The sequence below is a fragment of the Mobula birostris genome, chromosome 1 (assembly GCF_030028105.1).
Source record: "Mobula birostris isolate sMobBir1 chromosome 1, sMobBir1.hap1, whole genome shotgun sequence".
Lineage (NCBI taxonomy): Eukaryota > Metazoa > Chordata > Chondrichthyes > Myliobatiformes > Myliobatidae > Mobula > Mobula birostris.
In genome coordinates this window covers 30,620,313-30,633,174 of record NC_092370.1, presented here as the reverse complement: position 1 = coordinate 30,633,174, position 12,862 = coordinate 30,620,313, and positions in this window count along the sequence as shown.

Below are 12,862 nucleotides of genomic sequence, written 5' to 3'. Positions count from 1 at the left end.
TTGGGAGGAGTGGCTAAACAAGCTGAACTTAGAAGCGTGCCAGTTGACCTTATTGAAACAGCAATGTTTTTAACAGGCCCTCTGTAGGCATTTGCAGTGATAAGTGTTTCCACCCAAAAGAGGATCCAGAGCCAAGCAATCACAATCTCATAAAAAGGGATTCACTGTTCAGGGTTGAAAAAAAGCATTTATTCATCTAGTCTTTGGAATTTTCTATTCAAAGCCACTTTGGAGGTCCAGTTGATTAGTATACAAGTCTATTAATACTAATAGATTTCAGCATTTTAATAATTATGAATTTACTGGAGGAACATAGCATAAAATTGATGGTGGAACAGATTTAAGGGGCTGAATAGCTGATTCACAGTTTTTTTTATTTCTTATGCATAAGAAATCTAAAACATCTTAAAATCTGAGTGAATATATTTAGGAGTGGAGTCTGGAAACACAAAAGGGTTAGAGAAATCAGTAATATTTCTCCTTCCGACCCCTGCTAGAAGTCTTTGGGTGTTTATTTAATTGAAGTTTTTCTAACGTGGAGATTAGTTATTTTCACTGGGCTAAGGAATCAGAGGAAGTGGTGCAGGTGTGAACAAACAGAACTGAGAAAAAGAACACCTCATCTTTAATTGAATGATGGAACAAGTTTCTCTGGCTTAATGGCATGTTCCTACTCCATTAGTTATAGAAATAGTTCAAATAGTTCACACTGATGTTGCAATGTAATGGTTTTCAGTCTTGTTACCCACAGCCACAGAGCTTATACAGCCTAAAAAAAATTGCATTACTATCACTTTGCAAAACCAACTTTATTTATTTATTTAAGGTCATTCTAAATTTTATCACCAATAGAATATATTTAATTATACATTCTGCCTAAATCATTTAAAATTGCAAATGATTTCACAAATCTTCTTTCTATATACAGACTTTTATAGCAAACTCTTGATGGAAAAGTATCTATATACATTATGTATAATAATTGTATAATTTGCTTTGCACATGAAATTTATTATCAACCAGACTGAATTACTATATATCATCCAGACTTCAATGCTAAAATAATGTCGGGGCACTATACTAAATGAAATTTCATTCAGTAATGATACTTTTAATTATGAAAGGCAAGACATTCATGAGACAGAGAGAGAGAGAAAGAGAAAGAGAGAGAGAGAGCCTGGGCACTGACGGAACAGAATGTTATGGACATGAAAAAAATCCTCGACATGTTTTTTTTTATGGTTGTAGATAAACAAATCTTAGTTTGTTGATTGGCTGATTTTCGAAGGTCATTCAGGGTTGAGCATCTAAATCTCATTAAGTTCCATGTAGGAGACGGTCTTTTTCATTATTACAGTGCTGAAGTCTGTATCCCTGAAGCTAATTGCAAGGTACTGCTGCCGATTTCTAATTGTTTGCTATCAAAATAGCTGTGTAAGCTTGATTAACAGTGTTCAGCAACATTCATAATAGTCCTAGCCTGTTCCTGCATAAAATAGAAACTGGGGGGAAAAAATCAATAAGATTTAATAAGATCAGGAACAATCACTTACAGTAGTACATCAATCACACAAAGTAATAGCTGCAGGATTTGATAGGGTCCTGAACTGCCTGAGAGATTCATAACCGGTACTCGTTAATGATTTGTTCATTTGCATTTTATCAATCCAGTCGGAGCTGACAAGCAGAAGGGGCAATTAGGTAATGTGCTTGCTTAAACTCATCAAATTCCACAATTAAAAGAGAAACAGGTAGCAGTGAACAGTTTGTCAGTTAGTTACAAGCAACAATGCGAATAACGTCCAGTTGCTATGTTGCCAAACATACTACATTTTATCTCACTTCTGTTTGTTCCAGCATGTAAATGCTAACGTGCTTTTTCTACAAAAAGTAAAAAAATAGAAAACCTTTATAAACAACCAACACCATTAAAATGTCATTTTGTTTTTGAGTAAATATCTGCATGCCTCTCTGGTTTTGTTTTCCAACTTTCAGAATGAACCACTGGTTGTCATTAGGCTACAATTCCAGAAATAATATACATTTATATTAACTGCAGTGGTGAACCACTGCAGCAGACTATTGCTTCTTGCCAGTTAAATGACCACTGCATGTGTCTCTTAGCACCTGAAGGCACCAAATATGATCATACAGTTGATATTTGTTCCATTATATATTAACAAAAGCTTTTTTTAAAATGTGCGGTACTCAGATTCATTTGAAGAAACTGTGCAGTGTAACATCAGTAATATGTCGGCCAGAATTCACTGACAAGAATCATGGTCACGTTCGTTGACATGTTTGTGAATGGCAACAAAGAGCACAGAAACTGGGCATTTTAGTGGACCATTCAGTCCATTAGAATGGATAGGATCCTTCTGGTAAACTGCTTTAATTCTCCAAATGAACATTGCCAGCAGCAATTCTGGAAATTGTTCTGGAAGAAGGGCAAATCAAAACAGATTCTATAGCCATGTCATTCTATCCAATTATAATGTACCCAGAGAAACTATTGTCTTTCAGGATGTGATGGGGGATTTTAATTTTTTTTTCTTTCAGATTGTTTCATTTCAGCCATTTTCCTGAATCATAAAGTGTAGATGAGATGTAATTAAAAGTCACTACAATGGCCTGATCTTGGATTTTCTGATAGATTACCCACAGATGTGCAATACTCCACACAAGTTCAAAATCCTTTCTATGACAGGGCACTGAACACCATTAATTGTACAGTTACAGCCAAACTTACGTTTTACAATATTTTATCATGACCCAGTATATTTGGCATCTGTGCTGCCATACAATCAGTTTTTGATATATTTTGCACTTAAAACTATCTGCACTCACAAAACTGTGCAATTTCATCCCCAAGTTTTATTTGTCCATTCCCTTCAGAATTTGGCTCATGGAGTCATTAAGGGAAGTGGGAGACTGGTCTTCCTGAAACATTTTGTAGTTTCTCTTGCTTCTTACGTCTGTCTTTTTGAAAATTTTTCTACTTGCATTTCTGGGGCCAATTATTAATATTCACCAGAAGTGGAACTCTATTGTAATTCATTTGCAAACCTCTCCAGTTCAAAGGCATACCAAAATTTCTTGTTTAGTGACAAATAACTATTTTACACAAGGTACCATTGTATAAATGTTTGTCAGAGTGAAGTCTTCACCACGATGTTGCTGACTCAAATATGTCCACATCCATACAAGCATTGTCGATGTCTTCCGCATGAGTTTTCCTCAGACATTGGCCTGAATCCATGTAGGTAGAGAAAATCAGGTTAGGCTCACAGAGTAACGGGATTCAAAATATTTTTAGAAAGTTGTTTAAAACTTCAGAATCAGAATCAAGTTTATCACTGGCAATTTTGTGAAATTTGGTATTTTGTGGCAGGAATACAGTGCATGACATAAAAAGTTACTAGAAGTTACAATATGAAATAAAATAAATAGAGAAAAAGCAAAATTGTGCTAGTGTTCATGGATTGTTCAGAAATCTGACAGCGGTGGAACTTGACCAAGTTCTACAAGTCAACAAATACAGTGCATTCCAGTTAATCAGGCAATTGGTTAATCAGAGCAGATGCTTGTTTGGGACCAGACTTAAAGAAGAAAATAGCTGAGATTCCCTTCATTTATTTGGGATACTATACCACTTAATTGGGACAGTAGACTGTTGCTGAACAGTTTCTAACTAGCATCAATCGCCTGTGCTTGTGTGGCCATTAGGGCACTACACCATGCTTAGTGTAAACTTTTTCAAATCGCGTCAGCTGTGTGCATTTGTGTTTAAAAAGCACTGATTTTTGTCACTGATAGTTGGCGAGAAGTAAGACAATTCAGAACTGTTTTGCTCACTGTGGTGTCAAGCATTCAGGCTTGGAGACACCAGAAACACTAGGGTTGAAAATGAAAGGATTCTGTTATTTAAACAAGTTAGCAACTACAAAGAATTTAAATGTGTTGACAATCATCTTGATTGTCACCTTTGGTCCTCACCAGACACTCAGCTTTCACCTGTGGGTCCAGGTAGCTGTTTGCATGTGACAGCGGACATATCTTGGTGCACCGCTTTGACAGGCAGACTAAACCAGGTGGGGGTAGTTGATGGGTCTCATACTCCAATTAGATAGGGGCATGCCTGTCCTAGCATACAGACTCAGCTCCGGTGGACTGGGTGGATGAGATCTACGGTGAGATCCAATGGCCGGCAAGGTGGTTCTGCAGCGCGCTGTGAAGAGCGAAGGGCAGACAAGGCACAGAAGTAATTATGGCCTTCCACTGAAACAAGGAAAACCCCAGTTGTGATGGCTACTTATACCAATGGAACCAGACTTCTGAGGTCAAAAGAGTGGAACTGCCACAGTGCAACAACCTTCCAACTTTAAAAGCTCTCCCGTATAGTTTTCCTGTCATCTTCAGAAATGACAGAGAAACACCAGAAGTATTAGCAGTGCTCTAATTTATTATGTATTTCATTTAAATACTTAATTTGTTACTCATTTAAGTGGTAGTTTGCCTTTTTTATGCCTTTTTAAGTATTTCCATGAAACCTGCTGATTGGGTCTGCCTCTTAATTCGGTCAAAACGTATTGGTCCCGATGTGTCCCAATTAACAAGAATCCACTGTATATGTAAAACATGACAAACAATATGATATAAGATATTAGAAAGAATTACCAAAGGCCGAGTATGAGATATCAGAAACTGTCGAACTCTAAAAAAGCCCTTGTATTCTGCAACTGCATCTCGCTCTTTCCTTATAAATGCTCAATTAATTCTGTTTTCAGTTCTTTTCTGCAACACCCTTTAACTCTGAACAGTACCTGTCCTTTAAGTCTAGATGATTTTTGATAGAACTCATCATGGCAACTGCTCACAATAGTCTGTCTATATTTCCTCACAAGGTCTCTGTCTGTCTCTGGGCCTTCTTTGCTTATAATCCAAAAATCACACTTGTGTCAATTTGGTTGGCACAGTCTTCATCTTTGCTAGTATCATCTCCATCCTGTTTATATGCTATGGGAAAGATTGAAGTCCAACCAATAGCATTTCAAAGATACTTTGATGAAGAAATTTTTGAGTTTATCAGCAATCTAACACTTGTTAATGAACATCCCCCCTCCCCCTGATAGTCACACTTGAGTACAGAGCTAAATACACAAGAGTCATATTGATATTAGTATGACTTGTTAATTTGGACATATTATCACACAGCAGGGGTTCAGAAGAAAAACATGAGTTTGCATAAACAAATACATAAGGATTTCCTTTCTGTTTTTAATCTGTTTGAAAATAATAAGTTTTGACACTGGATTATCAACAGCACTTTTGATTAGAAATTTCAATCCTTTTTTTAGTCTTTTTTTGTGTTCTAGCAAAAGGCAGTTGACTACATTATACCCATGCACATGTTGTACCTCATGTGGTCTACCGATGTTGTAAATTGTACTATTTGCTTCAGAACACGGCATAAAACTGGAAGAGTTTTATCATGAATGAAGACTGGGGCCATATTTGGGCAATGTTAGCATCCAGTTTTGCTCACCTAGGTGATAGGATATTAAGCCATCCAGGCATCCCATGACACTGTGTATAGTACAATAGGCCCTCCATAAGCTATAGAGTGATAGAACACTACAGCACAGAAACAGGCCTTTTGGCCCATCTTTCCATGCCAAACTATTATTCTGCCTCCTCCCATCTGTCTGTACCTGGACTATAGCTCTCTACACCCCTCCAATCCAAGTCCCTATTCAAATTTCCCTTAAATCCTGCTTGCATTTACCCCGTCTATACCTCTCATAGTTTTTTATACCTATTTCCTGTCCCTGGAGGAATAAAGAGGTTTATGAGTTTGAAAGATATGGAAGAACTTATAGAAATCTAATCACAAAGATCAAGGTTTAAGAAAGATATTCTAAAGTAAGGGCAGGTGTAACCAGCTCCCTGCACTCATGTGTTTTATAGGAAGTGGCTGCAGAGATAGTGGACTGGTTGATGGATTTTTGAAATATATACCTTCAATTCCAGTAGGCAATCTGTGAAATAGAAAGCAACAAATTTGACTCCTTGTTCAAGAGGGAAAACAAAAGGTGAAAAATGATAGGCCAGTTAATTTTATATATATTGTTGGCAATATGCTGAATTCAATAATCTAACAAGAAACAGGACATACATCAAACCAAAATTCATGAAAAGGAAATCATATATGGACAAACTTGAGCAACACACACAAAATGCTGGAGGAAGTTAGCAGGCCAGGCAGCATCTAGGAAAAGAGTACAGTCGACGTTTCAGGCTGAAACCAACTTGCTTGCATTTTTGAGGATGTTACAAGAAAAGGACATAGATGGGAACCTTTCAATGTGGTATTTGGACTTCTGAAAAGCATTTGACATTTTCCACATGGAAAAGCTGAAGTACAAGTTAATACAACCAACACACATCAAAGTTGCTGGTGAACGCAGCAGGCCAGGCAGCATCTCTAGGCAGAGGTACAGTCGACGTTTCAGGCCAAGACCCTTCGTCAGGACTAACTGAAGAGATTTGAAAGTGGGAGGGGGAGGGGGAGGGGGAGATCCAAAATGATAGGAGAAGACAGGAGGGGGAGGGATGGAGCCAAGAGCTGGACAGCTGACTGGCAAAAGGGATATGAGAGGATCATGGGACAGGAGGCCCAGGGAGAAGGAAAAGAGGGAGGGGGGGGAAACCCAGAGTATGGGCAAGGGGTATAGTGAGAGGGTCAGAGGGAGAAAAAGGAGAGAGAGAGAGAGAGAGGAATGTGTAAATAAATAAATAACAGATGGGGTACAAGGGGGAGGTGGGGCATTAGCGGAAGTTTGAGGTCAACAATGGTGATGGAAAAAGTGTGTTATTCGGGATTGAAAACTAATCATCACATAGAGAACAGGAAACTGTTGTGAATGACCATTTCTCAGGTTGGAGAATGCAATTAGTAGAGAATAATGGGGGAGTTTGGTTTTCGGCCCTCGATTATAAGACAATAAAACACGCAATTAGAATTAAGCCACTCGACCCATTGAGTCTGCTCCACAATTTCATCATTGCTGATCCATTTCCCTCTCAACCCCATTCTTCTGCCTTCTCTCCATAGTTGTTCACGCCTTGACTAATCAAGAAATTATCAACTTCTGCCTTAAATATACCCCATGACCTGGCCTCCACCTGTAGCAACGAATTCCACAGATTCACCATCCCCTAGCTGAGGGAATTTTTCATTTCCGTTCTAAGTGGATGTCAATCTGCTTTGACATTGCGCCCTCTGGTCCTAGAGACTTCCTCGCCATTGGAAACATCCTCTCCACATCTAGGCCTTTCAACATTCAATACATTTCAATGAGATCTCCCCTCATTCTTCTAAATTCCAGTGGGTACAGGACTAGAGCTATCAATCAGAATCAGAATCAGGTTTATTATCACCGGCATGTGATGTGAAATTTGTTAACTTAGCAGCAGCAGTTCAATGCAATACATAATCTAGCAGAGAGAGAGAAAAAAATAAATAAAATAAAACATAATAATGAATAAACAAGTAAATCAATTACGTATATTGAATAGATTTCTTTTTAATGTGCAAAAAACAAAAAAAAACATTTAAAAAGTGGAGGTAGTGTCCAAAGCTTCAATGTTCATTTAGGAATCGGATAGCAGAGGGGAAGAAGCTGTTCCTGAATCATTGAGTTTGTGCCTGAAGCACCTTCAATTACTCCAAAAGACTGAGGTTTGGTAAAATACTGAAAGGCTTTTATTCGCTGTACGATACGACCTCCACAGTGAGTGTCTGCCCCCGGACTGAAGGGGAGGGGCAAGGTGAACACCTTTATACAGGACTCTGTGGGAGGAGCCACAGGGGCAGTCAGCAGAGGGGTGTGTCCAGATGGGTAACCGAGTTACAACATATATACATGGTTTACCACAGTGCCTTCAGGCTTCTATATCTCCTACCTGATGGTAACTGTGAGAAAATGGCGTGCCCTGGGTGCTGGAGGTCCTTAATAATGGACGCTGCCTCTCTGAGACACAGCTCCTTAAAGATGTCCTGGGTATTTTGTAGGCTATCGCCCAAAGATTTACAATGTTCTGCAGCTTCTTTCCATCCTGTGCAGTAGCCCCTTCATACCAGACAGTGATGCAGCCTGTCAGAATGCTCTCCATAGAAGTTTTTGAGTTTATTTGTTGACATGCCAAATCTCTTCAATATGTTGGGGCCAGGTTAGATCCTCAGATATCTTGACACCCAGGAACTTGAAACTGCTCACTCTCTCCACTCTTGATCCCTCTATGAGGATTGGTATGTGTTCCTTCATCTTACCCTTCCTGAAATCCACAATCAGCTCTTTCATCTTACTGACACTGAGTGCCAGGTTGTTGCTGCGGCACCATTCCACTACTTGGCATATCTCACTCCTGTACGCCCTCTTGTCACCACCTGCTTTTCAACCAACAATAGTTGTATCATCGGCAAATTTATAGATGGCATTGAGCTATGCCTAGCCACGCAGTCATGGGTATATAGAGAGAAGAGCAGTGGCCTAAGCCAGTTGTCCCCAACCACCGGGCCGCGAGCACGTGCTACCGGGCCACACGGAAACAATATGATTTGGTGATATGAAACGATGTGAGTCAGCTGCACCTTTCCTCATTCCCTGTCACGTACTGTTGAACTTGGACACCACCACCACCACCACCACCACCACCACCCCCGCCCCCGTTGGCCGGTCTGCAAAAATATTGTCAATATTAAACTGATCCGCGGTGCGCAAAAGGTTGGCTACCCCTGGCCTAAGCACACACCCCTGAGTTGCGCCAGTGTTGATCGTCTTCATTCGTTAAGCCTTTCATTCCCGGAATCATTCTCATGAACCTTCTCTGAACCCTCTCCAATTTCAGTACATCCTTTCTCAAATAAAGAGCTCAGAACTGATTATAATACTCATAGTGGAGTCTCACCAGTGCCTTATAAGAAATCGGCATTACACCCTTGCTTTTATATTCTAGTCCTCTTGAAATGAATGATAACTTTGCACTTGCCTTCCTATCACTGACTGTACCTGCAAATTAACCTTTAGGAAATCCTGCACAAGGACTTCAAAGTACTGTATCTTTGCACTTCTGATTTTTCAATTCTCCCCCATTTAGAAAATAGTCTATGCTTTTATTCCTTCCAGCTAAGTGTATGACAATATACTTCCCAACATTGTATTCCATCTAGCACTACTTTGCCCAATCTCCTAATTTATCTGAGTCCTTCTGCAGCTTCCCTGCTTCTTCATCACTACCTGTCCCTACGCCTATCATCATATCGCCCACAAATTTGGCCACAAAGCCATCAATTTGTCATCCAAATCATTGACATACAACGTAAAAAGAAACGGTCCAAGCACCAACTCTTACGGAAAACCACTAGTGACTCACAGCCAGTCAGAAAAGGCTCCTTCTATTCCCACTCTTTGCCTCCTGCCAAACAGCTAATGCTCTGTCTATGCCAGTATCTTTCCGAAATACCTTAGGCTCTTATCTTGTTTAGCAGCCTCATGTGCGGCACCTTGTCAAAGGCCTTCTAAAAATCCAAGTACACAGCATCCATTAATTCTCCACAGGTTGGTCAGGCAAGATTTTCCATTAAGGAAACCATTCTGACTTTGGTCTATTTTATCATGTGCCTCCAAGTACCCCAACACCACATCCTTAACAATCAACTCCAACATCTTTCTAACCACTGAGGTCAGGCTAACAGGCCATAATTTTCTTTTTTTTGCCTCCCTCCCTTCTTGAAGAGTGGAGTGACTTTTGCAGTTTTCTAGCCCTCCAGAACCATGTCAGAATCTATTGATTCGTGAAAGTTAATTACTAAATTTTCTACAATCTCTTCAGCCAGCTCTTTCAGAACACAGAAGTGTAGTCCATATGGTTTACGTGACTTACTTACCTTCAGACCTTTCAGTTTCCCAGGCGCATTTTCCCTAGTAACGGAAACTAACGTTCAATTCTGCACCCTGACACTCGAACTTCCTGCATTAGTCTTCTCCACAGTGAAGACACAATGCAAAATACTTCTTCGTTTCATCCGCCATTTCCTTTTCCCCTATTACTACCTCTTCAGTGTCATTTTCCAGCGGTCCAATATCTTCTCTCATCTCTCTTATACTCTCTATATCTGAGATATTTGATAGAGATATTTATTATCCTCTCTGATGTTATTGGCAAGCTTACCTTCATATTTCATCTTTCCCCCCTTGAGGCTTTTTTAGTTGCATTCTTTTGGTTTTTTAAAAGTTTCCCAATCATCTAACTTCCCACTAATTTTTGCTCCATTATACCCTCTCTTTTGTTTTTTTGTTGGCTTTGCCTTATCTTGTCTGCCACAGTTACATCATCTTACCTTTAGAATACTTCTTTCTGCACCTTCTGAGTTGCTCCCAGAAACTCCAGCCATTGCTGCTCTGTCATCATCCCTGCTAGTGTCCCCTTACAATCAACTTTGGTCAGCTCCTCTCTCATGCTTTTGCTCCACTGTAATACTGATACTTCTAACATTAGCTTCTCCCTTTCAAACTGCAGGGTGAATGCTATCTTGTTATGGTCACTGCCTCCTTTACATTAAGCTCCCTAATCAAATTTGGTTCATAACACAACACACATTTCAGAATTGCCTTTTCTCTGGTGGGCTCAACTGCAAGCTGTTCTAAAAAGCCATTTCTTATGCATTCTACAAACCCACTCACTTGGGATCCAGCACCAACCTGATTTTCCTAATCTACCTGCATATTGAAATCCCCCATGACTATCGTAACATTGCTCTTTTGACATACCTTTATGCTATCCCATTGTAATTTGTAGACCACATCCTTACTACTGTATGGGGGATGGTATATAACTCCCATCAGGGTCTTTTTATCCTTGTAGTTTCATAACTCTACCCACACAGATTCTACATTGTCCAGTCCTATATCACCTTTTTCTCAAGATGTGATTTAATTTTTACCAACAGAACCATGACACCTGTCCCTTCAATAAAATATGTATCCTTGAATGTTAAACTCCCAACTATAATCTTCTTTCAGCCACGTGTCAGTGATGCCCATAATGTCATACCTACCAATCTCTAACTGTGCTGCAAGGTCATCTACTTAATTCTGTATACTGCGTGTAGGAAAACATATCATCTTTAGTCATGTATACACCACCCTTTTGTCCCTATTTTGCATTGCATCTCATGCCACTGACTGGAATTTTGGCCTATCATCTGATTGTCCTTCCTGATAGTCTCACTACACACTACCTCTGCTTGTAAACCAATCCTCAGCCCTATCACCCTGGTTCCTATCCCCCTGCCAAATTAGTTTAAACCCTCCCCAACAGCTGTATCAAATCTGCCTGCAAGGATATTGGTCACCCTCTGGCTCAAATGTAAACTGTTTCTTTTGTACAGGTCATACCTTCCCCAGAAAAGATCCTAATGATCCAGAATTATGAAACCCTGTCCATTGCGCCAATTTCTCAACCGTGCATTCATCTGCCAAATCATCCTATTCTTACCCTCACTGGTGTGTGGTACAGGCAGCAATCCAGAGACAGCTACAGTGGAGGTCCAGCTTTTCAGCTTTCTATCCAGCTCACTAAAATCTCTTCAGGACATCCTCACCTTTCCTACCTATGTCATTGATGCCAATATGTACCAGGACATCTGGCTGTTCACCCTTTCCCTTTAGAATGTCAATTCGTGACATCACTGACTTTGGCAGCTGGGAGGCAATATACCATCTGGGTGTCTCTATCGCGGCCACAGAAGGTTGTGACTGTGTTTCTCCTATCACTAGTGCAGTCCTCTTCTCCTCTCCTTCTGAGCTAGTGTGAGACTCAGTGCTGTTCGCTGCAGCTCCCCCTTCCCCCAGCAATCAACTATCCAAAGCGGTATACTTATTATTGGGGGGAAGGTCCATAAGGGTAGTCTGTATTGGTTGCCCATTTCCCTTCCTCAACACTACCTCCCGTCCCACCTACTTTCATTTGAGACTCCATACTATGCTGTTGTGCAATCAGTTAGAATGCCTTCCACTGTAGAGCTACAGAAATCTGCAAAAGTCTTTGATGACGCATCAAATTTTCTCATATTCTTTATGAAGTAGAGCCATTGGTGTGCTTTCCTCATGATTGTGTCAATGTGTTGGGATCAGCACAGATCCTCGGAGATATTGACTTCCAAGAACGTAGAGCCCTTTCCACTGCTGACCCGTAAATGAGGACTGGTCCATGTTCTCCCAACTCCCTCTTCCTGAAATCTATAATTGATTCCTTGGTCTTCCTGGTGTTGAGTGAAAGTTTGTTGTTGGGGTATCAGATCTATCTCACTCCTGTATGCCCCTTCATTACTGGCTGATACTTTACCAATAACACTGGTGTTATCTGCAAATTTATAAATGGAACTTGAGCTGTACTTAACCATGCAGTCATGAGTGTAGAGAGATTAGTGCATTGGGCTCAGCAAGTATCCTTGAGGTACATGTATGTTGATTGTAGCCAGGAAGGAGGTGTTATCAGCAAACTTTACGGACTGTGGTCTCTTGACGAAGTTGAAGATCCAGTTAAAAAGGTACAGAGACCCAAGTTTGGAAGACTAATAATTAATACTGAGGGGATGATAGCAGAGAATGCCAAGTTATAATCAATAAACAATAGGCTGACGTACATTTTGCTGTTGACTGGGTGCTTCAAAGCAGAGTGGGGAGCCAGAGAGGTTGTGTCTGTCATAGGCCTGTTGCAGCAGTGGGGGAATTGTAACAGCTACAGGTATTTTCAAATGCAGGGCTTAATTCTATCCATGACCATTCTCTGAAAGCAC